The sequence below is a fragment of the Cyanistes caeruleus genome, chromosome 13 (genome assembly GCF_971803275.1).
Source record: "Cyanistes caeruleus chromosome 13, bCyaCae1.hap1.1, whole genome shotgun sequence".
In the NCBI taxonomy this organism is placed as follows: domain Eukaryota; kingdom Metazoa; phylum Chordata; class Aves; order Passeriformes; family Paridae; genus Cyanistes; species Cyanistes caeruleus.
This window is the reverse complement of record NC_141713.1, coordinates 3,754,881-3,772,494: the sequence shown is the minus strand read 5'-3', so window position 1 is coordinate 3,772,494 and position 17,614 is coordinate 3,754,881. Positions and strand designations below refer to the sequence as shown.

The 17,614-nt window shown below is 43.2% G+C and overlaps 1 protein-coding gene and 1 long non-coding RNA gene across 5 annotated transcripts in view; one reads left to right on the top strand and one right to left on the bottom strand.

Moving 5' to 3' along the window:
- Positions 1 to 17,614, bottom strand: part of IGF1R (insulin like growth factor 1 receptor) — a 171,063-nt gene that overhangs the window by 50,650 nt on the left and 102,799 nt on the right. The gene's annotated exons all lie outside the window — the stretch shown is intronic.
- On the top strand, positions 9,531 to 16,251 carry LOC147650656 (uncharacterized). Its single transcript, XR_015275998.1, has 2 exons — positions 9,531 to 12,150; positions 12,253 to 16,251. It is a non-coding gene; the product is annotated as an uncharacterized LOC147650656 (long non-coding RNA).

Genomic DNA, 17,614 nt, shown 5'->3' with positions numbered 1-17,614 from the left:
GTTCCCAAACTTCACCGATTTCCTAACAAGGCAGGCCTGTGTCCCGGAGGAACAAGCTGGGGGCTGTTTCGTTTGAGCATTGGCCGAACTCAGAGGGAGAGGCCTTGAGCACTGTGGTTTTGGCAGCTCATCTTGAAGCTGGTATTAGAGGCCATGTCTGGGCAATGACACGCCGAGCTGGCACCGGGCTGGGGATCGATGCTCTGTCTGCAGCACAAACCCTCTGGGATTCCTACACACTCACCCCAGTGACTTCAGCGTCCGCAGCCCCGCTGAGCAGCTCCTCGGTCACCTACAGCACTGACACACCACAGGCTCCACGCAAATCCAAGCCTGACAGACTCATTGGCCTCTCAAAAATCCAAAGGAGGTAAAACCCCTCAAATTTTATCCAAAACTCCCCCAAGAGCATGGTGTGTTCACTGATGCTGGCCCACTACAGACCTCCAGTGGCTGGCAGAGAAAGAGACTCTATCAGGTATCTAAATGCAGCAAAATAAGGAAAAAACTGGATTACATACAAATGAGCACTGGGTGACATTCCTTATTCATATGAACACCCAAGTCTCATGCAATCATATCCCATCTTTTAAACAAAAATTTTGCTAGTTAAAAAATTCCAGTAAGAAATCTGAGGTTTTGTCATTGCAGAGGTACCTCATAATTGATGCATTTTTAACTCATGCCAGGCACCTGTGGGGCCCAAAGCTTCATTTAATTCATAGCTCCCATATATGCTCAATATAAATAAATATTTATCCAAAAAGCAGACAGAAAATAGGTATAGACATTTTTTAAAATTCAAAATATGTTGTTGTTGTTGTTGGCTGGGATTAGGGTCTAACGCTCATGGAGGTGGATTCATTACAAGGCCAGGATGGATAAAAACCTTGATTAAACTGGTCTAGTGGAAATTGTCCCTGCCCTTGGCAGGGGGTTTGGGACTCAATGACCTTAACATCCCTTCCAACCCTTGACATTCTAGGCTTCACTGATTCATTAGAGTACTAGAGCTATTAAAAAACCCACATAAAGCAAGAAACCCACAACTCTTCCTAAGAGACTTTGCTGAAAAGCAGGTTCAGAAGAATTTATCCAGGGGTCTAAATGCTACACATATAAAAGCAAGGCAAGATCTGGACTACACTTAGAAATTTTAAGGTTCCAAAAAAACATTACCAGGAGAGCAAGTGGTGAACACGGACAGCTTTGTGTAACTGAACTGTTTTCCCCTAGGAAAATAAGAGTTCCCTTAGAGTACTGTAGCTGAGAGAGAGTGACAGCTCCTAAATCCTCCTAATAAGGCAAACCAAGAACACCTGCCTCTCCTTTCCTTTAATCCCAGGGTCACTGTCTCTGCTGCAGGTAGGCAATGATGCTGCAACTTTTTTTTCCTGAATTTATTCAAGCCGCTTTCTTTGCTTTGCAATAAAGCTGTCAGGATTAACAGGCAGCTCCGGTGAGTCACATGTTCAAAGAGAAAACATGATCTGTACCTCTCCCCATCTCTACAGCAATGCTACTGGTGGAATTGTTTTCCATCACTTGCCACACAAGACAAATTTTAAGAGCTATTAAACACTCCTCCAGCTTAGCAAGCAGAAAAATTATCTAAATTTATCAAAGGCACTAAAGTTCACTACACTTTTGAGAAAAGGATTTAAATATGGATTATGTTTTCATCCATCTAGACCACTGAGTAAAATCATAAAAATGGTTTTGAAGAACTAAATAGAGCAAAACTCAGTATTACCATTTAATTTTTTGAAGTTTCATATTAATTACATAATTTTAAAAATGTTTATGATAAAATACAGCAATGATGTTTTTCCACACCATGTGATAATTTGACACACCCTTCTGTAGAAAAAAAATTTTTAGAAATTCTCTTTTAATGTTAAAATTCCAGTAAGTATTTCATTAATTCTGCAGAAGTCTAGTATTAGTTACAGGAGAAAACCCAGGTTCCCAAAACAAACAAGCTTTACAATTCAGCAATATCAGTATTTACAGGTTCTTCACACAGAATGTACAGACATCAGACAGACCATGAAACTTTCCACAGCCTCGTTTACCCCAGAAATTATTGGATTTATAGAACACCCACAAACACCTACAAATGGAAAATTCATTGAATTCTAAGTTTTATTTCTCAATAATACTGTAGTAACAAGACTGCAATTACCTTTTCTTCCAGTTATGGGTCTCCCTGAGCCAATAACTACAGATATCTTTGGTTATAGAGGTCAAAGAGGTGAAAGCATCTCCACACTTCCCATTTTCCACCTCCTCATGATGCTACACTGTGTTTTTACTATTTGGAGGTACATCCTCCTTCATGTACTGACATTCTGAACACAGCAGCCATGCCATTCCCCACATTCTCCAGTTGTGTATTTACAGAGCACAAAGCAGACCAAGAACAAAATGATTTCTGGTCATGCTGCAGATACCAATACCATATCACCCCCACAACCATTTAATGCTGATGCTGAGAAATGTTGTGACAGTCATGGACCACCTCTGGTCCAGCTACAAAAGATACCAGTGGCTGGTTCTGGCCAGCTGGGGGGCAGCAGGGGACAGGGCGGTATTGCCATCACCTAAATTGAGAACCACCTTCCTATTCCATCTTAGAGATGGTATTTCTTTTCCAATGTTTGACTGCAACACCAAACAACAAATGGATCTGTCTCTATTTCAAGAAGGGCAGGCTCTGCTTTCTCTGCAGTTATATGAACCTCAGCTTCCATACCCATTAAATGAAGTTTTCTGTAAATTATGCAAACATTAGCCAGAACACATTGTTTAAAAATCACACTGGTTAAAAAACAAACAAAATCCAGATAAATCCAAATTTGCAGACAGAACCTCTACTGAAAAGCAATGAAAGGTAACTACCAAAACCAGAAGATCCTATTTGTTGATGGGTCTGAAACAAGAAACAGGGAGGGGAAAAAATAATTAGTATTCCAGGATGTCCCACGCACACACCCAAAACTAAAAGCATTAAATTGGATGGGAATAGAATAGCTGATCTTGCCTGCAGTCAAATACAGAGAAGTATCATTTAAATTGCAAATTACAGAGCAACAGATTTTTGCACAAAGTTCAAGGCTGTTCTATGGTTTGTTTTTATGAATTAGCAATGACGTGGGGAAAAATTAAGGGGTTGGGCCAGCTACTACCCTTAATACATATTTCAGCTTAAATATTTCTCAGATTCATTTGATGCACTTTATCCAGGCACCATGGCTCATTAAAGTGATGACAGAAAGTAAAGCAGCTTCCCAGAGATCATCCCCAAGGATGCAGCATCCGCTGGTGGCCGCGCTGCCGCTGGAGGATTAAATGCTACAGAAGGATCTCCAAACTGACTAATTACTCCCTCCTCCCCACATCATGTCCTTCCCCACATGGGAAACTTTTAATCCATTTATACCTTTCCTGGGCAGTGCTTTTTGACCAACAGTTCATCTGATAAAGCTCCCACCTCCCTTTCCCAGGTTTTAAAGAGCTTGCTCCTACCAACATCGGCTTCTCGGCCTTGGTTCCCACAAATTAAACTTGATGAATGCTTAGTAACAGAAAAATATATACTTCACATTCATACAGTGCTTTTTAATCAGCAGTTCTCAAAATGCTTTACGAAGTACGAAATCTAATCAAGTGGCTGGTTTTCATGCGGGGCTTGAGGGGATAAATGCAATAAAGAAAAAAGATGAGTGACTCCATGTTCCAGCAAAAGGTAGAAGATCTAGGAACAGAAGAAGCTGTTTGCCTTGATATGCAAAAGCCTCTGACACGACATGACCATAATAACTTTCCTTTAAAATGCAACCAGTCCTGAATTACAGATTCCAGCACACAATTGCAGAACGCTATTCAGAGGACCTGGAGCTCAAGAATTTTCTTGCCAGGCTGTTAGCACATAATAGAGAAAAGACCAAGCAGAAGCCAGATGATCTTTTAAAAATTATTTTTGAAATCAGCTTGCTTTGGGAGTTTTTGTAAAAAATTCTACTAGTGAATATGTCAGTAGCCACAAAAAACCAGATATTTCACCCTAACAGTGGACCTCAGCCTAGTTTAAAATGCAAAATACCTTTTCAGTTTCAGACTTGGGTCTTCTGGGACAAACACTAAGACACTCTGGTGAAGATTCTGCAGGCTTTAAAGGATGACAACAAATGTCAGCATCTTCAGCATGGAAACAAACAAGGTTTGTCTGACCAGAGTACTGAGCCAAAGGCTTTACAATGACAATATGAGAGATCACAGTATCATAAAAAATAAAGGTTAGAAAGGACCTCCAAGATCATCAAATCCAACCTTTGACCAATCACCATCTCGTCCACTAAACCAGAACACTGAGTGCCACATCCAGTCGTTTTTGGAACACCACCAGGGACAGGGACTCCACCACCTCCCTGGGCAGCCCCTTCCTGACCAGTCTCTCAGGGAAGAAATTCTCCCTCATGTCCAAGCTGAACCCCTCCTGGCACAGTTTAATGCCATTTCTCCTGTCCTGTTGCTGGCTGCCTGAGACAAGAACCCGACTCCCTCGTGCCAAGGAGCTGTAGAGAGAGATAAGGCTGCCCCTGAGCCTCCTTTTATCCAGGATGAACACCCCCAGCTCTCTCAGTGCTCCTCACAGGACTTACTTGATCCAGAAAAGTCAGCACCACATCACTTAACAGTAAAATTCAGCTGAAAGGCTCATTATAAACTAGAGTAGGGTAAAGAATGTAAAGCAGAATTGTGGGATTCTTATAAGAAAATATGCACAAGTATTTTCTCCAAAGGTTTCTATCTTACATATTTTAGCTCAAGGACCTTTTGATTTTTGGAGGTTTTCTAATTAATAAACTGAATAGCTTTAAAAAATAATTTCACTTTTTAAAATACATTGTTTTCTTTATTTTGTCATTCTGGGCTTTTTAATCAAATATGCAGATGGTGCCACCTGGGGAAGTTTACATGCTTGCACCATTAAGTGTCTTTGAACTATCTTCATGCCAACAATTGTTTCTAAGACATACACTGCCAAATTTGTCACTTGAGAAAAGTTAATCTAATTCTTGTCTTGCTTACTGGGGAGAGATGGTGACTTCTTCCACTGAGGGACAGACACACATGGACAGAGTTCAGCCACTTCCAGCCACACAAAACTCCCATCTTTTTGTCTTTGGTCCCCACTTTTTTGTCTTTGGTCCCCACTTGACTAACAAACGTTTGATGGAACCTCTGCTACAAAACCAATGTCAATCGCAACTGGATTTTCTCAGACACCAACAGCCCCAGTACCCTGCAGTCACAGCTGGATTTAACAACACACCAGTGGGGATGTGACAGGATTTCACCCATGGCACAAAGATGGAACCTGAAGACTCCATGAGCTGCCCACAGCTGCACAGCTTGGGACACGGTCCAAACCATCTGCATCTGAACCTGGGAGATTGCTCCAAACTGCCTTTTTTAAGATTAACAAATGTGTCTGCCTTAAAAACTATCATTTAGAGAATGACATTATCAGGTCAATGTGTTCCTGAGCACTGTCTTTGAGAAAAGACAATTTAAAAAGCGTTTTGTGGCTCTTGGTGCAATGGGTAACAAAAACCAAACAGGCTCAGAACAAATAACTTAATAGCAATGTCTGTGGAAACCAGAATCTTTTTAAATGCAGTTTGAAATCTGCCAAGTTACACTTAAAATAAACTCTACAAGGCCACAAGCCCCTCTGGCCAGCTTCTCATTCCCTCAGATTCCACCTCACCTGCATGAGCACAGCTTTGCTCATGTCTCTCTCTTCCCTGGACAGATGAATTCTGTTCATTCTGCCATCTCCTGCTCTACATTAGCTTTTCCCCTGATCCCCTGTTAGCCTAAATTATCCTTCCGGAGCTTGCACACTCTGCAGGCTCTTCCTTGAGCTCTTAAATCACTCCTCAAGCCTCACTCCTATCCAGACTACTAAAAATGCAACTTCGTGAGCTATTACCTACAAAGCTTTAGAAAAGTATCCTCATGAATCTGGTACTCCCAAAAATCCATACAGCCTACTGAAAACCCTATCAGGAACCAGAAGCTACAAAGTTGATGCACATGTGAATCTAGTTTTTGCTGATTTAAGTCAGGGTTACCTGGATAAAACAACTATGTTGACAAGCATCCAACAAATTACAGCTGAGCCCCCGTATCTAAGGATGAAGATCACAACTAAGAAGTATTCAGCAGCTCTAAGTCTAATCTCATGATCCAAGTTATTTTCTTAGCGAAGTCCAGCAGTGGATATTGTTTCATGAACAGCATCCTACTCATTTGTAATGTGCATGCTGTCAATCAAAAGACTCAATAATTGAGCTACAATCACATTTAGAGCTAAATGCTTTTGAAGTCTAATCATTCCAAATCAAGGCTCAGCAGATCAGTCTAAAGAATCACATCACATTCCAGAGCACTGTGGCTTCCATGGCGTACAAAGTGGGTCTAAGTAACTACATGCCAGAGAAATCCATTTTTAATAAAAGCTCTATTGGTTAAATAGGAAAAAAAAAAAATATGCACAGAACAAAATGTTTAAATCCTCAAGTATAATAATTACTTTATCTGCAATTCTACACCTCACATGACTGTAGGTGTGTGGTGCTTGCTCGTGTTAGTGCATTTCTGTCAACAAAGACCAGGCTGCATTGCAAACACCTGCATTAGAGAGGCTTCTTACAGGTTCAATGACTCTTTGTGCATCCTAAATCCCACAACTGAAAAGAGACCAAAAAAAAAAATAAACAGGAAAAGAAGGGAAGAGGAAAAAAAGCGCCTTGTGTTGTTTCATTCACCACTCATTCCAAAACATTCAAATGAGCCCCAGCTCGGCAGGGAATCCAATAAGGATAATGCTGGGGCTGTCTATCCGTGCCCGCACGCCGCTCCGCAGGATTGCACACCCACGTGATGGTTTGTTTATGAGTCTGGAGCAGCATCACGAGGCGCTGCCCCACGGGACCGCTCCACAGGCAGGGACAGCCACAGCTCCATCAAAATATCCCTTCCCAACTCGGCACATGCAGCCCGTGCACGGAGCGTTCCTACGCCGCGGCATTTCGGCACGCAGCTCTTGGCTCCAGGCTTCAAATTAAAGGGAAGCAGGAGCAGCAGCCATTCAAAGTGCAGGGAAAAAAGCTCCTTTAAAAGCTCACATGCTCAAAACAAAGAAAAATTTAAAGGCAGAGCTTTATCACAACCTCAGTCTGATTCTGCAGGTATAGATTTCTCTTCATAAAAATCAATAGAAGATGATTTTAAGCCGTTTGATTTCATTACTGTGTATCAAATCTCTGCTCTGAATGGAACATCTGAATCAATCTGCAAAAGCTGCTACAGGCTACACTGTCACAGGCTTTCACATGCCTTTTCTCTACCACTCTCACCACAAAGACAGCAAGATAAAAACCCCACACTGGAGGTTATTTGATATTTCTAAACAAGTACCAGCAGCAGACTGGGATTTCCCTTTAGCTCTCTGATTTTTCACACCGATGTTTCAGGTGGAAAAGAAAACCCAAGCATGAACTGCACACAACGCACTGGTTTGCTGCAGCGGTGACTGGAGAACTAAAATGTCCTATTTTCCAGTACTGAGAGATGAAAACATGTTGAATTAAACAAATACACATGTACGCTCATCATGCTGAGGCTGTGGGGTTTCACCACAAAAGAAACACATTATAGATCATTTAATGCATTAGAAAAAGATGGCACAGTGGATTTCTATGCCGTGCTCATAACGAGAGGCTTTTTAAAACCTGAGCAGACGCACAAAAACAAATGTCGTAGCAATAGGATTATTTTTTGTATCTGTTTTAGTCAATATGTCACGATATAAAAATCTAGAGTTTCAATCTCTAGACTTCTCCGAGCCTCCGCCCTTAAATTATGTTAAATTATGTCCCTTTAGTTAAATTGCTGCCTTCATAATCCAGTCAGCACATCCCAAGCTCCACATTCAGAAAGGTTACGATCCCATTTGTTTCCCACTCGTAAGACTGCCAGTGAGAGGGAGCGAGAGGCACGGCACGGCCTCCCACACGTATCCTCAACGCCCCCAATCCATATGGGAGTCACTCCAACACCCAGCTCTGCACCTCAAGAGCTGCACTGCTCAGAATTAAAAAAAAAAGTCTCATTTCTCTTCTTTGCATCATTGTCAGAATTACTTAAAGAGTGAAAAATGGGAACAATTTGCTTCTTTTGAGCGCTGAGTACTCCTGACAGGATCAGTATGAACAACTTGCAATTTTGAGGGGAAAAAAAAAAGGAAATAATTCAGAAAAAGTAATATGAATAAAGTATCAGGCTTCGAATCTGTTAAATAACTGCTATAAAACCTATTACTGATATTTTTTACACTTTTTTTTATATGGTTATTCTGGATTACTAGAAGACTTCTTTGTTCACTGAATACAGACACTCCTATTACCTGCCTGGTAAACCAGTGGATGGTACTACATCCCTCCTAAATCCCCCAAATCATGTATCTGCACAGGTATTTACAGTTTAGGGGAGGCACGACTCAGTAAGATCGTGGGGGGGGGGTTATTTGTTTTCTGTATTCAGAATAAGAAAGTGAAAATGAATGCAAATACCTCCTTTCTTGGCAGCAGGCAGCGCATTGTGAGCATCTCAGCCTCCCAGTCTGAGCACTGCAGCTGCCGAGCCGAAGAAATAAATAAATAAGAGCCCAGCCCTAAGAGCGAAGTATTTCAAAGGACAAAGGATACAAAAAGAAGAGCTGCAATAGAGATTTCAGCACAGCCACAAGTGAGACATCCTGAATTCCTGCGCGTTGTAGCTGCTCTTGGATTATTCCTTTACTTTTAAGATCCTTACAATAAGTGTTACTTATCAGTCATTCACATCCATTTCCCACCCTGTTGTGATTTGCTGCAAAGGCCATCCCCCATCCATCACCCCTTGGTGGTTGTTTCTTTCACTGAACAGACAGCCCATCAATTTGAAGATCCAGGTAGCAAATCCCATGGGCTCTAGATGCACTCTTATCTTAAATGCACTGAATAATAATTTATCCTAACGCCTTTCAGAGCTGATCTTGAGGCGATGGACTTCAGGTGTTTGGCTTTGTTTTCTGAAATCACCTGGGCAGCCCAGGTCCCTGTGTGTGATGCAGGAGCATCAGGTATTGTGACCTCCTGCTCTGGGCCAAAAACCCAAAGAGGTGCAGGAAACAGCTATTCCAGTACTCTCAAACTTTGCATTTGCTTCACTTGGGTTCTCTCATCAGCTAGGAACGAACATCAGCTGGGGGATGATGTGACTTTTCCCCTTTCTGGCACAGTGAAGAAAACAAACCTGAAGACGCAGGTCACAGCCTGGAGCCTGCACAGGTAAAGGGACTCATTCCCAAGCTCACAAAACCCCAAGTCTGCTGAGCTCTGAAGGGAGCAGGAAGCCCATCAGCCCATACAGTTCAGTAAGACAAAGCAGAAAACATATTTAAGATTTTCTTTAACTTTTTTTAAGCATTACTCAATTTCTGACTTCTCAAAAGTAAAAATTTTGGTTTAGAAACTATGGCAATTAGGATCGATACCTGGGGTGGAAATGCTCTATTTTTGCACAAGAAAAAGAGATAATTGAACAGAAATTATTTTCTGCAAAACTTTTGCTCTTGATTTTGAAAGCCAGAAATATGACCACAGAATAACACTGTGCCTCTTTGCAGTCATTGAAGAAATGTGATGCTGTATATACAAGCACCATATAGCACAAGAAAACCATTTTTCTGGTGAAAGAAGAAATTACATTCCTATAGTATTTAACCAGAAGAGAGCTTGGTAAGTCAGGAGATTAACCTCACTGATAAAATAGTGCTAACAAAATTCACTCAGTAGAAATATTAATTGCTACACTTAACTTGTTACAAATTGGGCCCAATTCCTCAGAAGGATTTTATCAGCTCCACAATACTTCATATATTTGAAGTGATCTGCTACAAAATATATTAGAGCACCAGTCAAAGGGATAAACACTAACGTAATTCTTCATAATTCTTCAGCTTCTCTCTAAGCTTCTTCAGGTTTGGTCCTTGATAAACACGTGAAGGAACTCTTTATACCCTGCCTGCTGCTCTAAGCCACACGTTTCGCTCCTCACAGAAAAACACATTTCAAAAGCCACTGGTAAACTGCCACCTCTCACTACTCATGATTTGAATTTAATTAGAAAAAAATAGTTAAGTACATCTGTCCTAGAAATGAGAGCTATCACAACAAAGCAAGATTTCTCCATACACATGTTGCCTCTGAAATCTGCTGCTTCCCCTGGAGCACGTGCATCGTTTCTGCAACATGATGAAATTCAGAGCGAACAAATAATTCCAGCAGGAACACCATACAAGTTTCACAAAAGGCAAACATTGTATTTTGAAAAGCAAATCCTAGTTGTGAAGTTAATCTTCACTACCGAAGACTACTAGAAGAGTAAAGCAGGGGAAAAAAGTCCTTACTTGAGCAAATATATATGGAAAGGTGTTTAGCTGTGGGGTTTGGAAACCTGAATGGTCTAAGGAAATGGGAAAGGGATTTTTTGCAGCAGAAAAGTCTTTTAATAGATACTCTTGGAGAAGGAGGGGGGAAGTAAATTTTGGAGCATACATGTAATTTTTCAGGTCAGATGCATCTGTTCCATTAAGGGATTTCACTAGCACTAGTTTTCAACACAGTTTTTCTCTAGCCAGAAGTTAATGCTTGTCCCATTTGACCCTGGAATGGAGCAGACAGTAAAATATTTAGAAGACTTGACGAAGCTGTTAACGAGAATAAAGGGCTCAAAATGAGAGAGTGGAATTAAACCACCAATAAACTAGGTCAAATTATTGGAGTGCAGAGTACCCTGAAATACAGCAAAAAGTAACTATTATAATTGTAATTTCCATCCCAGGTCATTTAAATGATTAATAGCAGGAGTTAGAAAAAATTAATTAATTCCTGCAACTAATTCAATTTTGTTGTATTTCCTTGGGTTGTCTGGACTTTTAAGCTTAGTACCCAGAGTCCTTTATCCTTTTATTTCAAGAACCTGATGGACTTGTACTTTTACATATTTTCTGGAGGCCCAGGACCTGCAAAGAGGTACCTAAAGGACAGAGCTGTTTATGCTGGAAAAGATACCTAAGACAGAGTCCAACCATTAACGCAACGATGCTAAAGCCACCAGTAAATTATGTCCCTAAGTAAAGGCAGGATGCAGCCACTCTTGGGGATGCTGCCACGCCTGGAATTAGTGAGGATCATCAGCCACACGGATGTGGAGGCTCTGCTGGTCACTGCAGCAATGCTGGATGTGAGCAGCAGCCCAGGCCATCCGGACACGGCCGAACAAACCACCAAGCCCTCTGGCCTCCCTGACTGATACATCCATGGCTGTCCCCATCCATCCCTGTAACCCTGCCAGACAGGGCTGGGTCACGAACACCTCGAGCAGGTCTGCAGGAGTGTGACAGGGCCAGCAGTGTCCCAGCACAGAGTGACAGCGTGGCAGCCCGGCTGTCTTTGCTGTCCGTTCCCACGCACGGCTCCACTCCACGGCTGCCAGCAGCCCCGACACGAGTAATCCCCATCCTCTACTCCCCCATCACACCCACTGCGAGCTCTTCGTGCTGCTGCAACGGGGGAAACCTGGTTCAGGTCACGGCAAAAGGTACAAATCCGCTTATTTTAACACGACGCTGCCACGCTTCCTTCTCCACACTCCCCCGAGACTGGGACAAGCAGCTCCCTGTAGAAAGCCCGAAGGCTGTCTTTGCCGAGGAAAGGGAGATGCTAATACCATTATCTGGATCCCCCGGCAAGGCAGAACCAGTGCCCCCTCCGCAGCCGTGCCCGCCGCGGTGCCCTCATGAGCAGGCGGAGGAGCGGCCTCGCCCTGGTGCCCTCATGAGCAGGCGGAGGAGCGGCCTCGCCGCGGTGCCCTCATGAGCCGGCGAAGGAGCGGCCTCGCCCTGGTGCCCTCATGAGCAGGCGGAGGAGAGGCCTCGCCGCGGTGCCCTCATGAGCAGGCAGAACAGCGGCCCCGCAGCCGTGCCCCCTCCCCGGTGCCCTCATGAGCAGGCAGAACAGCGGCCCCGCAGCCGTGCCCCCTCCCCAGTGCCCTCATGAGCAGGCGGAGCAGCGGCCCCGCAGCCGTGCCCCCTCCCCGGTGCCCTCATGAGCAGGCAGAACAGCGGCCCCGCAGCCGTGCCCCCTCCGCAGCCGGCGGGGGAGGCGAGCGGAGAGCGCAGGGCTCCCACACAAAGGAGCTCAGAGCAGCAGACCCTCCCCTCCGCCCCTTCCTCCACCTTCCCTCGCCTCCAGCCCTCCGAATAGACCTCAGCCTTTCATAAAGGGTGGAAAAATCCCCCCCAGAATAACCCACCCTACAGCAACCCCATGTATTTCCCTACAGGGCGATTGAAACAGCTCCTGTATTAATGAGGAGAAAACCAAATTTAGAAGAGGCGCAGCATCCAAATATAGGCTCCAACACACCTCGCTCTTGAAAAGGGTCTCACTGTTTCCTCCCGCCCTGAGAGGAGCCATGGGCTGAGCTCACACGCCGGGGCTGTGCCTGCCCCGCAGCTCAGCAGCATCCTGCATCCCACCGCAGCATCCCCACGGGAACGCAGCATCCCGCTGCCCCACGGTCACCGTACCCCCATCCCAACATCCCCGAGGGCAGCATCCCGCCGCCGCCCGGCCCAGAACAGAGGTGGTATTTTGGCAGATGCCAATAATCCTGCTCCCCAGGGAGGATCCCTGGGACTGGCCTGTTATTCCAGGCTGAAAGTAGTAAACAACCTCCCAGGGGCTGGAGACAGAGGTAAACCCCAAAGATGCCATGTCCGTGCTGGAGCGAGTGCTATTACAGGACAAAAACAACATGGAGCTTCTCAGGCTGTGCTAAAAAAAATGTAAGGCAAAAGTTAAGAATGCTGCTCCTATAAGAGGAAAAAAAAAATGAAATCAAAGTCATATGTCTCTCCAGAGGATTTTATGAGTTTGTTTATGACAAACTGTTTTCATGAATGCTCTGAAATTCAGAAAATAATTTTACTTCTTTTCTACACAAGTAGACTTTATAAAAATCTTTCTCCTTTTACAAACATTTGCTTTTTTTGCCAAAACAGAAAACAACATGGGGAGGGAAATATCAGTGCACTCAAATCAGCCACGGGTTTTTCTACACATATAGAAACATTCTAGCAAAACCAATGCTTGGTATTTAGCTTGATAACATACAGATGAAGGAAGAACATTCCCAATAAATCCACCCCACAGGGGAGGATTTTAAAATTTGTTAAAAATGCTATTTGACCACATTCTATTGCTAGATTCAAGTGATGTCACGCTTGTTGCAAGACAGAAAATGTGCCGCTCAGAGTAACATCTAAGGCAGCTCTAACCAGGATGGGGGGATTAGTTTGGCCTCTTTCAAGAGAATAAATTATTGCTGAAGATGTTTACACAATGCAGCTCCATGAGCTGAAAGGTTGCTTTCAGAAGAGGCCCAGGCCCTGCTGGAGGAATGTGAGCACAGCCCAGGGCAGGCCGAGGCTCAGCAGCTCCATTTCAGCCTCTGTCTTTCCCTTCAGGTGACTATTTTTGGGAGGCACAGAGTTGTGTGTGTTGGGGCTGGAACCAGCCAGCTCTGAAAACATTTGGAGTATTTTAGACACAATGGTTTCAGCATCATGTTCTAAAAGCAACCTGCATCGTAGGAAATGTTGAAAGCAAAAAAAGGGAAAAGTGCAGCAAGAGTAAATAAAAACTGAAGTAAATCTAAAAATCAAATTACAGTGCAAAGTTGTCCTTGCTATCACTGCACACCTACACTAATCAAAAAACTCACCGTTCTACAGACAACAGCAACACAGAGCATCATAAGGGAGCACAACTTGGGCCTCAATTTACTCCTCCAGAACACAGCATTCCCTGATTTTTACACGGCTGTATGCAGACATCCCTACCACCCCTGCCGACATATCACCCATCAAGAAACACTAATTTAAACACAAATTTAAATGAAACATCATTGACATTTTGTTTCCATCTTCGCTAAACAGAGAATAACCACACTGAACCCTTTCACAACAGGCAAAATCTGTGGATTTAAAAAAAAGAGAGAGGGGGTAGTGCAGGGAGGGAGAAAACGCTCTCAGGTGTGGGCCCAGCTCCTCACTACTGATTCTTTTGTCCAAATACACAGTAGAAAATAAAGAGACATGGGGATTGTCAGAATGCTGGGACTCAAAACAGAAGAGCTTAGGAGGAGGGACAAAAGACCTGCTGTAAAAGCATCTGCAAAGTAAGCAGGAACTGCAATCCACCCAGTACCCACTTTCATGTCATGCCATTAAATTCCTGATGCAGCGATGACAAGAAAACCCTGGGCTGACTTGAAGGCTGTGAAGAACCTACATTAAATCTTATGGTTTTACCTGTGCTTAAAATTAGGAAGCAACTTCAGGATCTTGACCAAAAAAGCCCAAGGCTCCAAGCTGCTGCACTGACCACAGTGGATGTCCCAAACCCCCCAGAGCAGAGAATCTGACTCTGGAATGCAGAGGCTCCAGTGAAAAGCAGTCTGAGTAACAGGTAACAACAGGTAGCTTACTGTCAGTAGGCTTAGTACAGTTTGCACTTCCTCTGTGTTTGTGGGGGTTTTGTGTGTGCTTGATTTGATTTTTAAGGAGGACAGTGCCACCAGGAAGGCTGAAGCTATTCCACAGACAGTACACAGCAACAGCTGCACTGGGAAAGAAAAACAGATGTCAGCACACCTTGTTTCTATACCTAGTAATAAAATATTTATGGATCATTCTCCTTTCTTCCCTCTCCCAGTTTCCTCTGCTCTGCTGGACATACATTCTCTGAAAACTCACTTTCAGCTGCTTACGTCTGACGTTTGCTCAACTTGGCAGTGTTCCATTTATGGCTGGATTCAACAACCTTAAAGCTCTTTTCCAACCTAAATGGCTCCATGATTCAGGTATCTCCTGTTTCCCAGAGACACTCTCCTGAGTCCCCACAGCATGCTCTGTGTAAGCCATCACCTTCCATTCCCCAAGGCCAAAGCCACTGTAGCCGCTGTCCTAACAGGTTCCTACACAAGGAACCTTGGGAAATCAGGATGACAATTCCTGGGGATCAGAAAAGGTCAGAATCACTCAGGAGGAGTAACACTGTAGCAAGGAACAAAATACCTGCAAAAGCAGTGTTTCCTGCATCCACCTGATTGCCAGCAACAGCCAGCACCTGACTTTGAGGGGCAACCTTTCATTATGCACCCCACACCGAACAGTGCAGCTCCCTTCCTCATCCCCACACCTCCTTTCTTCCCTTTTAAAGGGGGAGAAAGTCTCCCTTTTCAAGAGGAAAACTTCTTTAAAAAACTTAAAAAATAAAACAGACATTTCAGCAAGAGAATATTCAGAATTTATGGCTTAGATGTGCATGCCTGCAGGCAAATCAGAGGCAAGACATCTCTGATCAACCATGCAGTTCTTATCTCCTGTAGACAAAGCAACACCTCCATCAAGCATATGGATCATCAACGTGCCTCTTGGAAGGGACAAGGGAGATTAGGTATCACCAGTTATACAAGCTGCACTTTACAAATCCCGTGTCAATTAAAAGATGCTGTGTATTCTGAAACTCCCACACTCTCCATGCCTACACATCTTCTGTAGGCTGTATTGGCAGCGAAAGTAGTGGCATTTGGCCCAATAACTGAGAGGATGCTAAAGCTTAATTCAATCCTCTTCCCTGCACTCTGGGTGCAAACAAAACTAACAAACAGAACATGTCAAAGCTGGCCAAAAAGTTTTTCCAACTACTACATCATTCATGCACAACAAATGCTCCATCCAGCATTTTCTGTCGCATAACAGGAAGCTGCAGTGCTGAGGCCCCTCAGAACACCTCTCCTCATCCTTCCCACAGTTGCATCCTCCCTTTGGGACCTCACCAAAATCCACCCCAGGGAGGACTTTGAATTGCAGATACTTTGTTAAAATACTTGGGGGAAAAAAAAAATCATTCTAACACTGTAAAAGTGCAGGTTGCTCACATCTCAAATACAGACTGCAAATACAGACTCTGAGTCCTTCAGCTCAAAAAGGATGGAAGAAAACTAGAAAAGGCACAAAGCAGCATGACAAAAACCCAGAACTATTCACACATGCATAAAAACAAAGACTTGTCTTCAGTACTTCAGCCTGGAGAAAAAAACAAAATTAAAAACCAGTTACTGTCAGAGTAATTGCAAGTAAAATGCTTAAACCCACATTTAATTCCTGTGAATAACTGGACTGCTCCTCCACATTCCTTCTACTACCCAGAGAAACTGTTAATGTACAGAAATTAATTCTGCTTTTGAAGCAAATCAGAGTATTCAGACCCCAAAATCTTGTGGGTTTCCCAAACTGACCGATATCCTCAAGGTTACACCTCACCTCCTCAGAAATCTTATCTCTACCCATAAGATTACCTTCTTCTACTGAAGGATTCTCAAATCCTATTTTCATGTTCTTTTGCAAAACATTCAGATGTTTACTTCAATTATGTTTTTTTTAATCCCGCTACAGTTAAACGAAATGTTCTCATTAAAAAAGAACACATTCAATTATGAAATCTGCAATTTTAATTACAATTTTCTATCCCCATCTACTTTGAAACTCAAACCAAACCAGAACTGTTGTTTGTTCATGTTTGAACAATGTTTTTATTTACCGCGGATAAACGGAGACTTATCTAATACCACTTACATGGAGTCAGAAATTGATTTTTGATTAATGTTTAATCAAAAACAAAGAGACCCATCTGTGCAAAAAAAGTAGGAAGCACAAAGCCTTGTCCATGGGAATTTTTTCTGTGTCAGCTCTTCCAAGCACTATCGACATGAGATCCTTCCTCTTCTGCTGGTATGAGGATGCAGCTCTGTTGACAGAGCACTTTACAATAGCCAGATAGCTTCCTCCAGGAAACACTAATTTAAAACAAGATTATTTATTTTAAATACAAAGGCTCTACAACCGACAACATGGAGTAAACATTTTAAATCTCAAATGCTCATAAAAATTAAGAGCATTAATGACAACTTTCCCTACTTTGGGCAGGCAGCCAGCTGTCAAAGGCGAACAAAGCTCAGGTACCTCCAGGTCCCTCCTTGCCCAGCACTGTCAGCTGGCAGGGCCACAGGTGAAAACAGCCCTAAAATCCCATGTCTCACTGAGGATGATATCACAGTTTTAATGAAAACTGAATATTCAAGTCTTTATTGGAGCAAGACTTCTCCATCAAAGGATCAAAGTCCAGGGGAACACCAGTATTTACAAGCAGGCAGTACTCAAGATCAATACAGTGTAATAAAACAAAAAAAATGAAGAAGGATGAACATTTCTAGCTGTAATCAAAATAATAAAAGAGGTTAGCTAACTTCAAAAGGAGCCAATCTCTTTCAAAACAGATGCACATATTCCAGTTTGGTGGTATAAATGCCTTGACAGCATGTCCTAGGAGTGGGGGGAGTGATACCAAAGCAATCCCAGGATATTTGG